Here is a 22,084-nt window from a genome sequence, read left to right on the forward strand (position 1 = left end):
GTAACAATGAAGAAGTTACAACACCACCACCACCCGAGTATGTAAAGCCATTGGTGGCACCATACAGACCACCCATCCCATTTCCAAGAAAAGGAGTTGAGTATGAGCAAGTAATAAGTAATAAAGTTTATGATATCTCTGGAAAGAAGAAGAAGAATAAGAAAGTACAAGAAACAAAAACCGTAAAGATAAACCCGGTGAAGACAGTTCCACCAAAACTTACACCCAGGGTGGGTGATCCGGGTGAATTTATTGTTCCTTGTCTACTTAGTGATTGTGTCATGTATGATGCACTAGCAGATTTAGGTGCAAGTGTGAGTGTTATGCCCCTTTCATTATATAAAAGATTAGGAATAGGTGAGTTAACTCTAATGGAAATGAGTGCTCGACTCTTTGATCAAACCATTAAGCACCCAGTTGGAATTGCTGACAATCTACCCATTCAAGTGGGTAATTTAACCTTTTTAGTCGAATTTATTGTCATTGACATAGAAGATGACCCAAACATTCCTCAAATTTTAGGTCAACCATTCTTAGCGTCCACCGGGGCGTTATTTGATGTAAGAAAAGGTAGAATGACACTTAGTGATGGTGACAAATCAGTCACCTTTGTGATTCGAAAGTCTAAATCTCCACCAACTAAAACCGTTGAACCAACAAAAACGATTGGTAAGAACCATATTGTTTTACCAACTCCAACGGTAGTGCTTAACAATAATAAAAGGCCTAAGTGTGGGGAATATGAAGTAACACCTAATGATGACCTGATAACAAAGAACCCCATTGTTGATACGAAATTAAATGACCCCGTTATTAATAGTTCAATGAAGAAACTTATTAAACGGATTCGTGATGCTAGAACCAAGGGGAACTTTAAGTTATGTAACCGGTTAGTATCCAATCTATCGCCTAAAGAAAAGGCGAAACTAGTAGAATTTGTGGATATTACACAGGAATCCGACCAATGGCTTAAAGCAAAAGTCACAGATATGCAAGTTGATTATGGTCCAAAAGAAATTGACAATGAAGTTAATCACAATTTCGACACCACAACTACCTAAGTGTGGGGAGATTCAAATGTTCTAATAAATAATGTTGTCTAGAGTTAGTTGTTCTGTTCTCGTGTAGTTCCGAGAATGAAATTCGATTGGTCTTTTCCACTAGCAGACACTAAAGAACTAGTTTTCTTCCCCCCATTCTGAATTTTTGTTTTGTAGGTTTTGTATTAAATTAATACGCTTTTTAAATTTAAGTTTTGTGTGAATTTAAAAACAAAATTTACGTTATTTCATTAAGTTTAAAAAATGATTTCTAAAATTTCTCGTAAGTTAAAGACTAGATCATAGAATCGAAATTGCTTTACCCGAGGGCGGGGCGAAAAATTTTGTTATCATTATTTTTAATTTTATTGATCTAAAGTATACCAAAAAAATTAAAAAAACCCAAAAATCTTTGCTTTTAAAAGAATCGCTTTAAAACGACAAATTTTAAATTTTGTCGAGGGACGGACTAGGTAAACATACCGAAACTACCTAAAGTAAAAGGAAACAAAATTTTAAAAAATTATTCATTTAAATTGTTTTAATAAATAAAGGTTTTATAAAATATATGTATATATATATATATATATATATATATATATATATATATATATATATATATATATATATATATATATATATATATATATATATATATATATATATATATATATATGTTTGTAGTTTATCTTATGTACAAAACACTGTAAAACATCGCACTTTCAAAGACTGACATTAAAGTTTAGCAAAAGCTGCTAATTTTGACGACAAGACGAAAAACATCAAATGTGATATAAAATAATATGTTTGCAAACTCGGTATTTTTAATCACTTTTCTACACTAATCACCCTCATGAATTTATAATTATAGTCTGATTTCATACAAATGAGGGCATTGCATGATCTCAAGTGTAGGGAAGGGTTATAAATTCTCTCGGGTTTACACTTAGTTTAATTGCCAAATTTTGTGAAAATTTGAAAAAATTTCAACTAAATGAATTCAAAATCATGTTTATACATATTTATGAACGATAAAACTAGGTGTTAATGCCGAAATTATTGTTACCTCGGAGAGAACATAAATGGAGAAACAACTCAAAACGTTAGAATTCATTTAAAATGGAATAGAGGAGAACAAAAAGGCAGAGAAAAAAAATAAATAAAAGCTAAGTGTGGGAAGAATTTACCAAGTTATTTAAAACACATATCACATATGTTTGTACAAGATTATTACAGGTACTTTTGTTTTGGACAATTCTAATCAGTTTTACCTAATTTACTGTAATATATTTGAAAGAAAGATGGATCTGCACGATGAATCAATTCCATCATTAAAAGGAAGTAAAGTCTTCTGAAAAAGACACGCGCTTCTTGATTTAGGTCAGGAAGTTGTCGTCCAGACCAGCTGTAGGTTTACAAAAAATCTAGAAAAGTCATCACTAAAATCAGCAGGAAATCCACGGACCTCAGCATCAAATAGGGTCGCCAAGTGGTCAGACTTATCCTGACCATGAGAGGATATGTCTCGTAAAATAGGGAGGGCGCCATGCAAATTAGCTTGATAAGACTAATGAATCAGACCCCCGGAAAGGATAATCTCCTTAAAGATTAAAAATCGGCCTTTAAGACTGATATTACTCAATCCTTGAGATTGACCTTAAAGATTGAGAATTACAAACTCATGGAATTCAATGATATCTAAACTCGAGCTTGAACGAGAATATATTTTGATCAAAATTACAAACCGATTTGTTTTCTGAAAACCTATTTTCAATGCGTTCATTACCATTGAACGTAAAATCCTAAGAATTCACCGGAATTCATTAGGTCACCTGAACCAAATCGGGTGTCAACCGTAAGAATGGTGGTTGCATAGTATGGTTGAAGACAGGAACTTATGCCAGACCGAAAAATTATAGGGTGATCTTTACTATTGCTCCTACAAAGGATAGTAATTGTATCTGACACGTTTTGGACCATGAACATCTGCATGTCATTAGACATTACCTTAACAGTTGCTTGTTCATCTCTTTCCTTTACAACCGGACGGTAGTTTACAGAAAGGTAATATACGGAGCAAGTATACTGGACGTGTGCTTTCCTAATACAAGGTTAGCAAGTGGGTGACATAAAACCGCAAGTTTTGAGCTAAAATTTTAAATATGAAACCCACGCAACCCACAAAAATATTTTGCAAACACCGGTGAAGGGTTATTCCGAAAAACTTATCTAGGGTAAAAGCTAGAATGAATTTTCAAAAGATCAAATGTTTTCATAAAGATCCAATGTCCTTAAAGGATCTAAATTTTCATAGTCATGTGAGACTGTAAACCACATTGTTACTATCATTGTTTATACCGCCGTATCAAAATCACTGATGTATAAAGTGTGAGAATAAAAAAAGTGATTCGAGTGAAGTGTGATTTTCTTTCAAGTTATGTATTGCTTGAGGACAAGCAACGTTCAAATGTGGGGATATTTGATAGTGCTCCAAATGAACATATATTTAGGCACAATATCCTTCCAATATGTAAAGCTTTTAGTTGCAATTGTTCTATTTTTATGTAATATTCATTTAAATAAATAAGTGGAAGACAAAAGAAGAAAACGACGATTTGAAGACGCAAATGACCAAAAAGCTCAAATGAACAAGATATAATTCAAGTGGTTCAATTTATTGATAAGAAACGTCTAAAAATGACAAGAGTACGAGTCGCGAAATGCAAAGTACAAGATATTAAATCGTACGAAAGATCATTCGAAAATCCAGAACCGGGACATGAACCGAGCATCAATGCGCGAGTCAACGGAGCTAAAATTACAAGTCTACTATGCACAAGAATATAATATATATAATTATATAAAATTATATATATATTATATTATATATTAAATAAATTAAGCAGCCCACGTTTAATTGAAGGATGTATGTTGGCCAGCCTGTCCATGCGATCGCATGGAAATAACAAAGGGAACCCATGCGATCGCATGGCTCCCAAACTCAGATCACATCTATAAAAGGCCAGCAAATTGGACGAGTAATATACATCTTTTTCTTTTCCTTCTCTGTAAGAAACATATATATATATATATTTATAATTTAAAGTTTAATTTAAGTTTAATAATAATTGGGTTATTGTAAGAAATGTTTTAAGGTTTTGTAAGTCTGAACTCTGTCCGTGTAACGCTACGCGATTAATCACCACTGTAAGCTATGTTCTTCCTTTTTAAAATTAATGTCTCGTAGCTAAGTTATTATTATGCTTATTTGAGCCGAAGTAATCGTGATGTTGAACTAAAATATTAAGATGGGGTTATTGGATTTTGTACCATAATTTGGGTTTGCACAAAAGACCGACACTTGTGGACATTAGACTATGAACTATTAATAGATGGGGGGTATTGTCTAATCGAATGACAACTCATTAGAATCTGTCGAACCTATCTTCAAATTAGTTAATCTAATAATTATTTAATGATTATGCATGCCATATTTAGTGGCGTTTATACGATATCTTTTACGATCATTTAATTAATTATTCAGGTTGGGTAATTGATTATTCAAACTGATCAAGTGGGTAAATTAATGTTCATATCTTATTAAAATAGGGGTGGATTACATACAAGAATAATTGGTATAATTGTCAATAAAGTAATAAAACCTTGGATTACACGCAGTCGATAACCTGGTGTAATCATTAAACAAAGTATTAAAACCTTGTTACAGTTCGAATTCCTAATTAGTTGGAATATTTGACTTCGAAAATAAGGCTAATTTGACGAGCATTTTATAATTATGACCGATGGACTATTATGGACAAAAACCAGATAGGTATCAAATAAATCCAGGACAAATGACAATTAATCCAGATAAATAAATTAAAATCAAAACGTCAAACATCATGATTACGGAAGTTTAAATAAGCATAATACTTTTATTTCATATTTCATCATACCTTTATTTACTGTCATTTTAATTACTGCAATTTACTTTATCGCAATTTAAATTCTATCATTTATATTATCGTCATTTATCTTTACGCTTTATTTAAAATCGACAAATCGGTCATTAAACGGTAAAAACCCCCTTTTATAATAATATTACTATATATAATTATATATATTTTATATAAATATAATTGTTAAAAATATAGCGTTAAACTCAGCTAGCTCCCTGTGAAATGAACCGGACTTACTAAAAACTACACTACTTTACGATTAGGCACACTGCCTATAGTGTTGTAGCAAGGTTTAGGTATATCCATTCTATAAATAAATAAATAACTTGTGTAAAATCGTAGCATATTTAATAGTATTTTGCAATAAAAATATAACTATTTCATATACACCTCGCTTAACATCATTATGTTAAAAGTATTATTAAACCTAGATCTAATAATTTTAATGATAATCACATGTATATCGATTATATATATATATATATATATATATATATATATATATATATATATATATATATATATATATATATATAATTATAACATATTTATAACCTATCAAACAATTAATACTTTAATTGTATACATTATATATATTTAAACTTATAAAAATAAATAATGTATATATTATTTTTATAAAATACAGAAGTAAAATAATAAATATTCGGATTTGGATTATATATATGTATTATATATATTTGGATTATATTATTATTTATATAATCGAATTAATTTTTGTAAAAACAGAATAAATAAATTTATTATTAATTATAATCGAATATGTATTTATTTAGTTATTAAAAGATTACAAAAATTATATATATATTTATATATAATCGGCTTGTTTAATATATATATATATATATATATATATATATATATATATATATATATATATACTTTATTTTTTTTAAACCGAATACATATATATTTATATGTGTTGGTTGAATGTTGGTTACTGAACTAAACGACAAACTTAAATATGATTAACCAAAGAATATGTTTTGATGATGACACATACATATGCATAAGTGATGATCGACATCTTAACATAAAACACGCAAGGTCACTAATCCATACTTTATCTTGCAAATGACCAAGTCAAACATAACTTAAGAATAGAATTAAAAGTTCAGTAACATACACGGTCAAAGGCACGGTCGATCGTATATCCAGCCATGAAACCCCAAACTAAATTGCAACGCAGTTTTATGAAAACAAGTTGCACGGTCGCCACTACGGTCAATCGCAGCGCGACCGCAGTTTTCTCTGTTACCAATTTTGACCAAATAAAGTTTGACTTGTTCCCAACATCTATAATTCATGAAACCTTTCTCAACATACTTAGAATAGATGCCTTCTCCATACTCAATTGAGTTTTGGTCATAAAAACACTAATTGTGGTTAATTACGCCTAATGATATCTTAATGACAAATTAACCAAGATTAGGCTTAACACATAAGTGTTAAATAATAACTTGTGATCTTAAATCTTATCTAGATATCCTTAGTATGATCATCAAGTACCAACACACTTAAGCCAATATCACTTGAACAATAATTGTTATTAAAAATGACTTAGTGATTAATTAAGGCTAAATGAGGGACAATGCTCTCAAGTGTAACTAGTAAAGTCTTATAATCCTAAAATACACTTAGATACATTTAGGATGGTCACAAAGTCCCAACTAGAGATTGCTCTTTCCTTGTGCATGTGTTGGACATTAATGTGTGCTTACATATTAATCAAGCAATATGTTATATTGCAATTAAACTTGTTAAAAGCTTGAATTATAAGTTGTGCAAATATCTATATCCTAGAATAACTATCTCTTGCTATGTGTGAGTATTACTTGCTACTTGCCAATATGCTTAATTTTCATAAATTTGTCAACTTGATTAATATGTTTTCTATGAGCTTACTAGTTAGGATTCAAGTAACTAATATACTCCAATAGAGTAAGTGTAAAGTGGTTCACAATGAAATTATAGTCAATTGTCTATTTGGCCTAGTCTAAGTAATTAAGTGTGATTACTTATTCAAGTATGACTTAACTTTGATGTCTCTACATACTTAATGATTATCTTAGAAAGACATCATTCAATTAATCACTACCTAAACTCAAATGGAACATGACTTGTGATTAATTGAAACTAGGAAGTTAATGACATAGTGACTAGTCTTTAGAATTGAACCAAAGGCATTAATGTGACTAACTAAGTCTTGACCAAACTGAGATTTTCCTAAATATCAATCAAGACACTCCTCCAAGAATGTTGGGTTTACCACTTTTGGAATGTTAAGTCACTTTCACACAATAAGAATAAATCTCACACACTTAATGCATATAGTATTTGCATAGGGTGTTTGATTTCTTTTGCAGGTGCTAGAAGGAGTAAAGGTGACAAAATGTGGTGTCCAAATTTGAGTCAAACGGCTATACAACGGATACTAAATTTGGAATGGAGCACGCACCGTGGAACCACGGTCGACCGTGATGGCAACCTTGTGTCAACGGCTACTTTTTGAATCCCACTATAAAAGGCAAATATTAAAGAGCATTTGAAGCTGACCCTCTTGCATATTTCAAAGGCTTATTTCCAGAGATCACAAGGGCTCTAACTACTACTCAAATGTGATCAAGCAAGAGAAGATTCTATGATCTTATAGATATAGAATTTGGTTATTGTAAACTTACTAATCAAAATCATTAATCTTGTGAGTTTACTTATTGTAATGTATGTCCTAGTATTGTCTTAGGATCGTCATTACAAAGTGTATAAGTCTTGTAACTTCAATTAGTAGAAGCATAGGCTAGCTTAGTGATCTACTTCCTTAAAGGGACTTAGGGAGTTGATTAATATTATTTGGAGATTAATACTTGTCCAACGTGAAGACAAGTTGATCTAGGTTGGAGTTGATCTTTCAAAGGGATAGAAAGATTAGGTTTGTTGTCTACCAAAGAAGTTGAAGACTTGTAAATCGGATCTCCACCGGGTTTGGAGAAAAGTGCTTAGTGAAGAAACAAATCCCGATTAGTGTAATCGGGGAGTGGATTAAGGTGGATTAGTTAACATCCATCCGAACCACTATAAATCCTTGTGTCTATGTTCTTTACATTACTTCATTTATTATTTTGAACATATACACCACACACATCAAGTTTGAGTTGAATTGGTTGATCAAAGTTAATAGAATTTGGTGATTAATCGAAAAAGTGTTAAAAACGTATTAAGTAACTATTCACTCCCCCCTCTAGTTACTAACAATTGGTATCAGAGCGGTTGCTCAAATCATTGCTCTATAAATGATTGTGAAAGTGTCAAAATTCGTTTTGTGCAAAAACTTGAGTCAACGATTCTCGGATCAACTCAAACTATGGGATACTTGGAAGAATTGGTGAAAGAAGCACCAATATTTGATAAGATGGATATTGATGTGTGGAAATTAAGATTTGAGGCTTATCTCAGATCCAAGGATTACTACTTATGGAGAATAATCAAAGTAGGAGACTTTGTACCACAAGCTAGTTCAAGATAGTGAAGTCAACATTTCAAAACAATGAGGTCTTGAAACAATTTGATGCAATTTCACTACTTCATGGAATTCTTCCTAGTGAAGAAAGATTAAAGATAATTTCATGTGAAAGTGCAAAGGAATGTTGGGATTCACTATGTTCTCAAGAAGAAGAAAACTCTAGGAGTTTAAAGGGTAAAGGAATAGGGAAGGATTTGGAGAAGCTTGGTGATTCTCAAGCAAATGGGTTGAATGGAAATGAAGACTTTTGTTGTGATGACCCGGAAATTTCCGACCAAATTTAAACTTAATCTTTATATGATTTCAACAAGATAAGCAAAGTCTGTAATGTTGAGTCTCAAAATTTTGAACTGTTTCATATATGCAATTACCCTTCAACCATCTCCGACAATTCACGAACCATTAATTGTAAATAAATGTGTATACATATAAATATATATATATATATATATATATATATATATATATATATATATATATATATATATATATATATATATGATAACTAAAAATAATAATATACGATATAAATAAATTGTTATTAAAATAAATCTATATATATATATATATATATATATATATATATATATATATATATATATATATATATATATATATAGGGAGTATATCAAATATAATTATTTAATAATTGTAATACTCGTTGGACGTTTTGATTATTATTTAGAGAAGTTTAATTCGAACTTATATAATTTTAAAATAAACGGTGATCCGAAAATGAGTTTTATAAATTTTAGGCTTAGTAAAAATGTATTTAGGAGCTATTTTTAAAAATTTTAAAACTTTTTATATTTTACTTGGGTTGGGAGTGAGTAATTAATGTAATTTTTATTTAATAGTTAATGATCGAATTTTATACCAAAATGACTGAAATAAATAACGATATTTACTCTAAAATTTTGGGATTTTTCCGAATACTTTTATCCGCTACTAATTAATAACGAATCATGAAACACATTCCGCAATATAGTGTCGGTAGAATAATATCTGGCTGCTACTGTAGATAATTGAAACATTGATTGGTTTACTATTTCTTCTTGTATCCTTTCTCACAAGTTGATTGTCGCATAAGAGTAAATTATTATTATATATTACTGTACCCTATTCGTCTGTGAATTGAATCACAACTTATTGAATTAAGAAGATTATGTAATTTATATATTACTATCATCAACAGTATATATCCATTTGTAATTATCAATTTTCATATATTATATGTGTGTTTACAAGAATAACAATCAGTCAAAACAAAAATCATCTTAAAATAGTTTCCATTTCTCTCTTTATCTATTTCTTTTTCAGTGTTATTAGAAAACCCATCTACTTCTTCTTCTTGATCACAACCAAATACCTCATCTTTCTCATATTCTCTGCTCGATCAACCATCATGTTCATCAACCCGATCACATCACCTCCATGTAACCATCATTCGAACACCCATTTAACCATCACTCTACCATCACTTTTCATTTCATTTATTAACCAAGAATCACCATTACAAACTTCCACCGCCACCATATCGAATACCCACTTCGGTTCATAAAACCACCTAATAAATTAAACCCACTTGTAGCTACAGTCAACTAGCAGAACCACCAACCGAAAACCAATCTTTCTATTGCTTCGTTTATGTTTTGGCTCACCATCGAACTTTCCACTACTACGTATTATAGCTCGATCACCAAGAACAACACTACAAACTTGCTACACGTTGTTGCCATTTTTCTGTTCTTGTTCGGTCGAAGTTGAACCACCCCATCATCGAATACCATATCATACATCAACCCCATCGTCAAACCGCCACACCTTTATCACTACAACCCAATACCTTCGGCTCACCACTTTAATTTTGCCTATAAACCATCTCTGTTATTGTTGCATGCTGCCATAATTACCCAAGACCAAAAGCCTACGAACAATAATCATCAAATTATCCACTACTATTAAAATACTCGTAAACTGAACTGCTTTGATGATTTGGTAAATGTAAGCCGAATACTAAGGGTTAAAAAGATTTAATGGGAGAGTTATAACAGAAAGTAAGGAGCAGAGGGATGGTTAAGGGTGTTTGTCTTAATCCAGAGATCCTAGGTTCGAACCTAGGCTTAGACGAATGCATATATATTTTTTTTACAATGGAAGTTGGGTTGTTGTGAGAGCTTGAGCCTGTTGGGCCGAAGTAAGCATGGACTGCTTTGTGGACTTATTAAAACAAAAACATGGGCTACATTAGTTAACAGTCAAAGCTTTGGTTAAGGATGTTAACAGGTTAGCGGGACGTCGCGGGTTCAAACCCGAGCTTGGGCATTCTTTTATTTTTAAGGCTACTCCTTTGAGGTAGTTATTACTAATACTCTTATTATTATTATTTCATTAATATTATTATTGTTATTAATATTATTATTATTTATTATTGGATGTTATTAAGTAATTAGTATTATTACCAATATTAGAAATAAGATTATTAGTATTATTATTATAAGTATTATTTTTAATAACATTATTATTATCGTTATAAAGAAATTACAACTTTTTAAGTGTTATTATTATTATTATTATCATTATTTTAAAATGGGTATTATTATTATTATTATTATTATTATTATTATTATTATTATTATTATTATTATTATTATTATTATTATTATTATTATTATTATTATTATTATTATTATTATTATTATTATTATAACTACTGATATTATCATTATAAAGATATTACGACTTTGTATTTATTAGTATTAATTTAACCAAATAAATATTAGTTACATAAAAATATATCTAATATATATAACCTAACTCTATCATTATTTTTATAATAAGTAAAATATATAAAATAAATATATAATAAAATATATAAAAATTATCACAAATAATAATATAAATATTTGTTCGATTACGATAATATGTATTAATGAATATACGAATGATACAGGTTCGTGAATCCGAGGCCAACCCTGCATTGTTCAGTTGTTCAATGTCGTCATATGTATTTTTACTACAAAATACAGTATTGTGAGTTTTCATTACTCCCTTTTTAAATGCTTTTGCAATATATATTTTTGGGACTGAGAATACATGCGCTTTTATAATGTTTTACAAAATAGACACAAGTAATTGAAACTACATTATATGGGTGAATGATCGAAGCCGAATATGCCCCTTTTGCTTGGTAACCTAAGAATTAGTAAACCGATCTACTAATTGATGCAAATCCTAAAGATAGATCTATTGGGCCTAACGAACCCCATCCAAAGTACCGCATGCTTTAGTACTTTGATGTTTTTTTATCATGTCCGATGGATTTCTCGGAATGATAGGGGATATTCTTATATACATCTTGTTAATGTCAGTTACCAGGTGTTCACCATATGAATGATATTTTTGTCTCTATGCATGGGACATATATTTATGAGAATTGGAAATAAAAATCTTGTGGTCTATTAAAATGATGAAAATGATCATTTATGATAAACTAATGAACTCACCAACCTTTGGTTGACACTTGAAAGCATGTTTATTCTCAGGTATGAAAGAAATCTTTCGCTGTGCATTTGCTCATATTAGAGATATTACTTGGAGTCATTCATGACATATTTCAAAAGACGTTGCATTCGAGTTGTCGAGTTCATCAAGATTATTACTAAGTCAATTTTAGTTGGATATATTATGAAATGGTATGCATTCTGTCAACTTTCGATGTGATGAAAGTTTGTCTTTTAAAAACGAATGCAATGTTTGTAAAATGTATCATATAGAGGTCAAGTACCTCGCGATGTAACCAAATGTAATGTATTCGTCCAGATTGATTAGGACGGGTCGCGACATTTGTCTCATGAGTTCTTAGAATGATTTAGATCAAGATGGTCAAAGTGAGGAAGAGGTTGAATCTCCTTTCAAAGAAGGTGATGTCTCAAGCATGGATTGCAATGAGGTACATGTATTCTATCCTTTTAATTATGAAGAATTGTTAGCTGATTATAAGACTATTAAATTTGTGTATGATAGTAGTCGTGACAAAGTAAAACTTTTAAAGAAAGAATTACACAATGTTAGACAACTTAACAAAACCTTAATTGATGAAAACAACGCGTTGAAAAAGAAAATTTGAAAGAATGATTATTTGTGATTCATCAAGAGGTAAACATGAAATGAATATGCATCACGACTCTAGCAAACACAAATTGTGTAATCAAAGTCCATTGTCTATTATTAGAAAAATTGAGAACATGGGAAAAATGGACCAAGCTAGCAATTCAATGGTAAGGATAAGTCAAGGATTGGGTAATCTTAAAATCAATCAAAATCAATGATCAAAATGCTAATGAGAATAACCTTCTCAAAAAGACTTTGTATTAATGAAAGGTTTTTCTCACAAATGCAAAATTATTTTTGAAAAATGATTTTAAAAGATTAGTGAAGGAAGCTTATTGCATTAGGATTGTGTGTTTATGTGAAACTATGTATTGCATGCTAAATACTAGATTGATGTGTTTTGCGTATACTATGTGTATGATTGATGATTAAACATTGGGAGGATGTAATCATTCAATGTTAGAAAAAGAAAACTTGTCCTCAAGTATTCTATAGAACCTAAGAATAGTTAAAACGCGCTCAAAGAAAGAAGAAGTGAAGAAATTGGTGATCAGAAGAATCCACGACAGCATCACGACTGACCGTATACCCGACTGCAGACTCATGTCCTGTACGTGTGAAAATTCCTGCACGGCTAACACCACGGTTGACCGTGCTTCGACCGTGCGTGGTCTAATTCTATTTTTAAATTAAATAAAACCCTCAATTTTACTTCACTCCCACTCACTTCAAAACACACGCACTTTGCACACGGCTGAGGAGATCGACCGCGCGAAGAAAAACGCTCATTCCTTCAATCTCAATTCCTACTTTTGGTATGATTAATCCTTGCTTTCCTAGCATTCAATTGTGTTTGTATGATGAATAAGGGTTATGAAGAAACCTTAAGTAGAATAAATCAAAACTCAAATTGATGCAAACAATCAAAATTGTTCTTGAAGAACAATTTAGAAATGATTGTAGTAGTGATTGAAGTATATCTATGCATTGATTTAACTTTGGACAATTCTAGGATTCATTATACATCTAGGTTGGATATTCATAGAATCATTGTTCATATGATATAAATGACATTGTTGCAAATTGAGTGTAATAATGTTGGATGTCAAAACATGTGTTGATGATGATCTCAAAAGTCTAGAACACATATGAACTTTGTGAAAATCTTAATCTAGTTGCAAACTCATTGACACTAATGAAGACTGAAAATGTGAAGAATATTAAAATCAAAACGTCTAAGTATTGATGATAATTAAAGTTTGCAAAACTTGTTGCCTACAATTGAATTATACACTTTGAATTAATTTGAAGTATCATTGTGTAGAAAATGGCAAGAAGAAAGGGAAGGAGCAATGAACCAAGAAGAAAGGACGCATACGATTCACTGTCAGATCCTACAGAAAGAATCAATTACACCATTTGGTTTCTTTCTGACCGTCCTATCACTGAAGGAAGAAAAGTTGCTCACGATCAAATGCCAGAGCTTATGAGACAATTCAAAACTCTTAAATGGGAAGCATTTCTTACTCTTGATGGTCTCATTTATCCATCTCTCATTCACGAATTTTATGCAAATTTCAATTTTGTGAATAATGAAGTCTCCTTCAGTCTTCAAGGAACCAATTACCGCTACTCTCTTGTGGATTTAGAGCGCATTCTCCAAGTTCCAACAGATGGTGAAGAATTCTTCAGTTCGCATCATGGACTGGCATATCTTCCAAATTTTACCTCTAACAAAACGGCATTGATAGATACACTCTGCAAAGAAAGTGCTCCTTGAGATGAAATCGAGAGGTCTGGAGTACTGGGAAGACATCTCTCTTCTGAGTATGAAGTTTGGAACAAAGTCATTGACTACAACATCTACTGCAGATCAGGAAATCCCTCAAATATTCATGCCACTCAATTTGATCTCTTGTGGTGCTTGGAAAATGGGATCAAAGTGAATATTTCCTATCTAATGGCAACCAGAATGAGTGAAATTATCATCGAAACAACTTGAATATTGCCTTATGGAATGCATCTGAACAAACTGTTTAGGCACCTCAACATCTCAAGTGATGACTCTCTTACACTTACTCACAAACCAATCATACCATCAAAAACAACAGGAGGATCAACCTCCAAGCGAAGAAGAACTACCAATGAAGTAGGAACGAGTAAAAGAGCTATTGAGTTATCAGATAGTGAAAATGAAGAAGGAAATGAATCGGTGAGGGATCTTAGGGTTAATACCAAAATGGATAAGATCTATCAAACTCAAATCAAAAGTCTGAAGAAGGAATCAAAGATGAAGAAATTACTAAAAGGAGTGATCAGAAGCTTGACATGTAGGTCAGGAAATGAGGAGGATGATGATTCGAGTGAAGAATTCTAACAAGTTCTCATGAAAATGTTCTACGGTTTAATGGTTGAATGTTTAAGACAACAATGTTTGGAAAACTTTAATATGTATGTTTAATAAGTATTCGTGTGTGCTTACTACATGTATTTAATTAAAAGTCCAAGCATGTCAGATTCACATACGGCTGCACTCATGGTCGACCGCAGGATAAACCATACATAAACTGATGAACCATTTTGTCTTGGTATACCCAGCAACTTTTCTCAAGTGAGAATTGACTAGTCAATCAAAAGACTTTACTCATTTAACCGACCTCTATTGTAAAAAAAAGTAAAGTGATACCTCGTAGGCCTCTATAAAAACTAGTACATTCAACTAAACTCATACCAACCATCACAATCCCTAAAAATCCACAATTAAATCATGAGACAAATTACAGAAGGAAGAGAAGTGTGAACACATCAACTTTCAACTTATTCGCTGACCAACTTCTCTAGTATGAATTGGAATGTCTTTCTCAATCTTCGAGGACCTCTATATCATCTTCATGTAAATGAATTCTATGCAAACTTCCAATTCCATGATGATATGAAGATATCATTCACTCTCTATGGCAAAAGCTATTCCTTGACACTTGAAGAATTTGGAAATATCATGGATGTTCCAAGTAACGGAATCAAATTCTTTCTTAACCCAAACTCATTTGATGAGTTTCCAGAATGGTTAGAAAAAGAATGTGTTCTTAAAACACTGAGTGAAGGACCACTCAAATTTGAGTCCGTCAACAAGGAGGATTTCTTGGTGCATCACCTTGCTTTAACATATTATCTATGGCAACAGATCATCTCCATAAATGTATATGAAAAAGGTGAAATACTTTGGAGAATGAATGCAAATGAGGTTACTCTCTTGTGGTGTCTCACACACTCACTTAAGGTAAACATTGCATTTATTATTGCATTAAGAATGCAACAGGCAGCTCAAGAACCCTACTTGAAACTACCTTATGGCCTTCACTTAACTAAACTTTTTGCTCATCTAAAATTAACAACCTCTTATCACTATGCTACTCAAATTTCGTCATACCCGATATGTAGAGCATCAACTAGACCATTTGCTGAACCTTCTCTTGATAATCCTCCAAACTTTAGCCTTCTCTTGACCACATGACAAAGCAGTGTCATCCATGGAAATATTCTGAAAATCGGACGACATCTGAATAGACTTGAAGGAATCATAAGAGACACTTATCGCTACATTCACCGTGAGACATAGGTCCAGGCAATTTGAAGAATGCCTACCTATACCTTGCTTTAATGTGCTCTTTGTTGCGCTTTCCATGCATATTATATATGCATCATTATGTTTCGTGCTTGCTTTGAATAAAATGTGTGCTTGTTATGTTTTAATAAATGTTTTTCCAATGTGCACAATTTAAGGGGGAGCTTTGCTCAAAGTTCGAGCTGAGTTCTAGGGGAGCTAATCTTTTTGCTTCGACAAAAGGGGGAGAAAGATGGATATAAGTGATTGTTAACACTTGCGTATTTATAGCAAAATTGAGAAGACCCGTCCTAATCCATAAGGACGAATACAATAACATATGATTACATCATGAGGTATTTAACCTCTATATGATACATTTTACAAACATTGCATTCATTTTTAAAAGACAAACTTTCATTACATCGAAAGTTGACAGGCATGCATACATTTCATAATATCCAAACTATAAATGACCTAATCTGTCATTTACTTAATAATGATTCTGACTGAACTCAACGACTTGAATGCAACATTCTTTGAAATATGCCATGAATGACTCCAAATAAGATCTTTAAAATGAGTAAATGCACAGCGAAAGATTTCTTTCAAACCTGAGAATAAACATGCTTTCAAGTGTCAACCAAAATGTTGGTGAGTTCATTAGTTTATCACAATCAGTTCCATTATTTTAATAGACCACAAGATTTTCATTTCCATTTCTCATAAACATCATCTCATATCTGGCATTTCGCACTGCATAGAGATAAAAATCATTCATATGGTGAACACCTGGTAATCGACCTTAACAAGATGTATATAGAATATCCCCATCATTTCGGGACTCCCTTCGGATGGGGCTTGTTGGGCCCAATAGATCTATCTTTAGGATTCGCGTCAATTAGGGTATCTGTTCCCTAATTCTTAGATTACCAGACTAAAAAGGGGCATATTCGGTTTAATAATTCAACCATAGAATGTAGTTTTGATTACTTGTGTCTATTTTGTAAAACAGTTCTAAAAGCAGCACATGTATTCTCAGTCCCAAAATATACATTGCAAATGCATTTAAAAAGGAAACAAATGAAACTCACAATATTGTATTTTGTAGTAAAAATACATATGACGACATTGAACAATGCAAGGTTGGCCTTGGATTCACGAACCTATATTAAGTATATATATATATATATATATATATATATATATATATATATATATATATATATATATATATATATATATATATATATATGTTGGTCAATATCTGTCTATCAAATTAGGTCAAGTCATAGTGTATCGTAATCCTAATGCTCGAGATCGATATGCAAAAGTCAACAAAAGTCAATTTGACCCAAAATAATTTCCAAAATTTATACATGCTTATTATATAACTTAAATATAATCGTTTTATATATTTAAATATATTTATCAGATTTTTATTAAAGTAGAGAATACAAATCATTTATTAATAAGTAAAAATTTATATTAAAATTTATATATGATAAAAATATACTTTTATATATCTTAAGTAATGAAATTTATAAAGTTCACTTAATATCATAAAATATAGTGGTATGTATTATTAATGTAATTATATTACGTGTGGTAAAAATATATTTGCATCACATATTTATTTGATAAAATAATATTAATAATAATAATAATGAGTAAAAGTTATATTATTTTGTAATAATAATAATTATTATTATTCTACTAATAATAATAACAATATTTATATTTACTAATGATGATATTAATTATAATAAAATGATTATTCTAGTCATGATAATTTTTAATAATAACGATACTTTTTATTATTAATTGTAATAATAATAATATTTTATAAAAATAATAATTCTATTCAAAATGATAATTTTTAATAATAATAATACTAAATTGATAATAATAATGATATTTAGTAATAACAATGATATTTCTATTAAAATCATAATAAAAATGATAGTTTTAATATTAATGATACTTTTAATAATAATAATGATAGAAATAATAAAATGATAGTTTTAATCAAAATATTAATAATAATACTAATAATAATAATAATAATAATAATAATAATAATAATAATAATAATAATAATAATAATAATAATAATAATAATAATAATAATAATAATAATAATAATAATATTGATTATTAGATAATAATAATGACGATAATAACGACGATAATGATAACGATAACGATAACGATAACGATAACGATAATGATAATAATCATTTTAACAAAAATTCATAAAATTATAGATAGTTCAATTGACGATATCTTTTAATCCGTTCATCGAAATCATACGCTTTCTAAATGAAAAGTTATTAATTTTTCGCCAGCTTTCTAACGACATGCATATCATATACCTTATCTCAGTCGCATATGTATCAAATTCATAAATCATCAAAACTATCTAATGACCTGGTCTCAAACGATTTCGCTCGACTTATAAGGACCTGGCCTCACCCAAGTCACCATGCGATTGCATGGGTTTAAAGGGTGTTGGCCATGCGATCGCATGGCCTATGAATCCAGCTCACATCCCATTAAATGGATGCCGACACTCGTTTATTATTATTTAATATATATTTATTTAATTAATATAATTATATATATATTATATTATATTCATGAGCATAGGTAACTTGTAAAATTAGTTCCGATAAATTGTACGTTGAAGCTCGACTTATGTCCCGGTTCCGGTTTCTCGAACGCATTTTCGTACGCTTAGAAAATTGATACTTTATGTTACGCGACGTGTACCTTTATCAAAAATTAGACTTAATTAACGATAAATTAAATTATAAGAAATGTTACTTGATCATTCGAGTGTATTGGTCAATTGCTTCTATAAATCAAAATCTCGTTATTTAGCAAGGTATGTTTAATAATATTATTTTAAATCCAAAATGTTTTATGACCAAGTTAATATTATATTTCATCACTTCGTAAAATATAAATATATTTTCATTTAGAAGTATAAACTTATATATTTTAGAAATATTTATTTACTAATAAAATATTTAGTTTTTCAAAACTAATTATATTTTAAAGTTTTAATATATATAAATTAAAATCGTTTAAACAATAGATATTATTATATCATCTAACGTTTACGCTCTAAAACTTAATTTAATATAATTCATTTATGCGTCAATGTTTATTTTAACTCCTCAAACGTTTTAACTAACATATCTAAAAATCAAACGAATCAAATAAATAAGTGTTATTACTATCTACTTAACTAATTTGAAATTATATATATATATTCAATAATTATAAACATGTTTTAAATATACGTTGCAAGTTATTTATATATTCAACAACTAATATTCTAATTCATGTTATTTACACAAGGACATTTTAATAATCAAGTTCCATTATATCGAAAAACGTTTTCGTACACTTGTAACCAAATTAATTGATTATTATGAAATTTAGTCTTCCACTAACTTTTGTCTAATTTTCATTATTTGACACTTTGTTCTTACTTGTAAGTCACTTTACCATTTATTCCGAATACCGTTAAAAAGAATAGATTTCTTAAATCATAGTGGACCTCATAACAGAGACTCGTAATCATAATTCAATGTATCTGATAATTCAATCATTTGGAATTACCTTTTAACTTCGTAAGTAAATATATCCAATAGGTATTCAAACAAAAATGTTAAATGTATGGTGACATATACCCTAAACATTTATTAACGTTCTCTAGTTATAATATATATACATTTATGCACAAAACAAGTTACATATATTGGTTCGTGAATCGTGGGGTTTCGGTCGAGGTTAATGAATGTATGAACATAGTTTAAAATTTTTTGGGATTCAACTTAACAAAATTTGCTTATCGTGTGGGAATAATATAAAGATGAAGTTTAAATTAGGTCGAAAATTTCCGGGTTGTCACAGTACCTACCCGTTAAAGAAATTTCGTCCCGAAATTTGATTGAGGTCGTTATGGCTAGTAATAAGAATGTTATTATGACTAATATAAGTTGCTAAATAAAGTTTTATCATCATTGAGTAATATAGATAAAACAATTTGATTTTGTGAAGAGTGCGAATGAAGCTATCGCAAAAGAGTGAAATGAGTAAGTGTAGATTCGTCATATCTTTTGACTTAGATAGTATTGATTTCCGGAGTTCAAGGGATTTTGAGAAAATCTTTGTAATAAGATTTGATTCTTCGATAATTAAGGAAATTTGGATCCGCTTTGATTAAATGCGATAATCTGTTTTGATTGCTCTGTCAGATATTTTACTATATATCCACCCCCTTCATTTCCTTATTTCCATAACTTACACCTTCTATTCTCTCTCCTCAATTCATACTTTAAAGTATTCATCAATATGCTCCATCCAGTTCTGATTCTTGATATACTCCTTACTGTGATATCTGTCATTCTTCTCTTCCATCTACCGCCGGAAGAATCTATTCACTTCTACTATACTCTTGGTTTTATAGTGTTTTTAGTTCTCCCATGTCTTTATATTGCTATATGCATCGATATATATGGTTTGTAATTTCTGGGTTGTTGTTGGGCTTTATATCCTCCCTTATATTTCAAAGTCCCTGCTTCTGTCTTCTGTAATCATCGTCATCCACAGTTAATGCTCTCTCCTATTTGCTGCGATTTATACTCCAATTTCTATTTCGGAGCTTCATTCTTTTATTTTCTATTCTTGCCATTAAGCACCGTATATAATGGTCCAGAATTCGTAGATATGAATTTTGGAATGAACTTAGTTAATGTTCTAAGAAAGAAATTGTAATGGCACGATCTTGATTTATCAAATTACCAGAATACCTCGGAAAAGGCCGAATCATCAAGAAAAATATTTTTTTGATATGTTTAGAGTTTAAGTAGAATTCAAGAGTCGTGTAACATGGCACATGATGACGTTATGATCTATGAATCATCACGTTCCATTTAGAAACTCAGCATGACTTACTGTAATATAATCACGTTGATCAAGTGTCATTATATTATACTAAATCATGCTTCAGTTCCCAACACTACTTCAACAACATTCATGTTTTAAACTCGAAGGTTTCACAATTTAGAAACTAAAATAGTTTCTTTTATGATGTAACACAGATAGCGCGAAGAAATAAATGATTTCGTATAACAATAGTTATGAAGATATCTTCAGAAATATCGAAGATATTTATAATGAAAGATATGATGATATCTTAGAATTTTTAAAATCGATGGATGATGATGAAGATTTGTCTATAAAGGTTTAGAGTAAGGAGTAAGGTATTCGCTAAAGACTTCAGCAGACACTGAATCATTTGGATTCTTTGAAGGCAGATTTAGTCGTTGTGATTTGTCCACAGCCTCCTTCATGGTTTGCTCAATCCATTTTCCAGTTCCAAACCTTCTCTTTTTCTGAGCTTTGCCAACACACTATTCTTTATCATCAAACTTTTAACTGTTACGGTTGTCTACAGTTTCTGCTGCTTCATTCAACTTTTCCAAAAATTCGAAAAACTAATTCGTAGATTGGGGTGTTTTTCAGAAACTTCACATTCGAAGTATATAAGTCTAGGAGATAGACGTTATATGTACACATATAACTATTGGCGTAAACATGCTGCAAGATTTCAAAATATTGAATGCTGATTCCTAGTAATTGGCATGACAATTCTTGTTACAAGATGTGGATGAGTAAATGATGGGGTTTCGATAAATATAATGATTTTTCGGAAAGTCAAAGATCAGTGAAGTTGTTGGTAAGTTTATTGCTAATGTGGTGAGATATAAAAGGTTCTCTGGTAACGATGACGAAAGGGCAACGTCTATATCGAGGT

The sequence above is a fragment of the Rutidosis leptorrhynchoides genome, chromosome 9, assembly GCF_046630445.1.
Source record: "Rutidosis leptorrhynchoides isolate AG116_Rl617_1_P2 chromosome 9, CSIRO_AGI_Rlap_v1, whole genome shotgun sequence".
Lineage (NCBI taxonomy): Eukaryota > Viridiplantae > Streptophyta > Magnoliopsida > Asterales > Asteraceae > Rutidosis > Rutidosis leptorrhynchoides.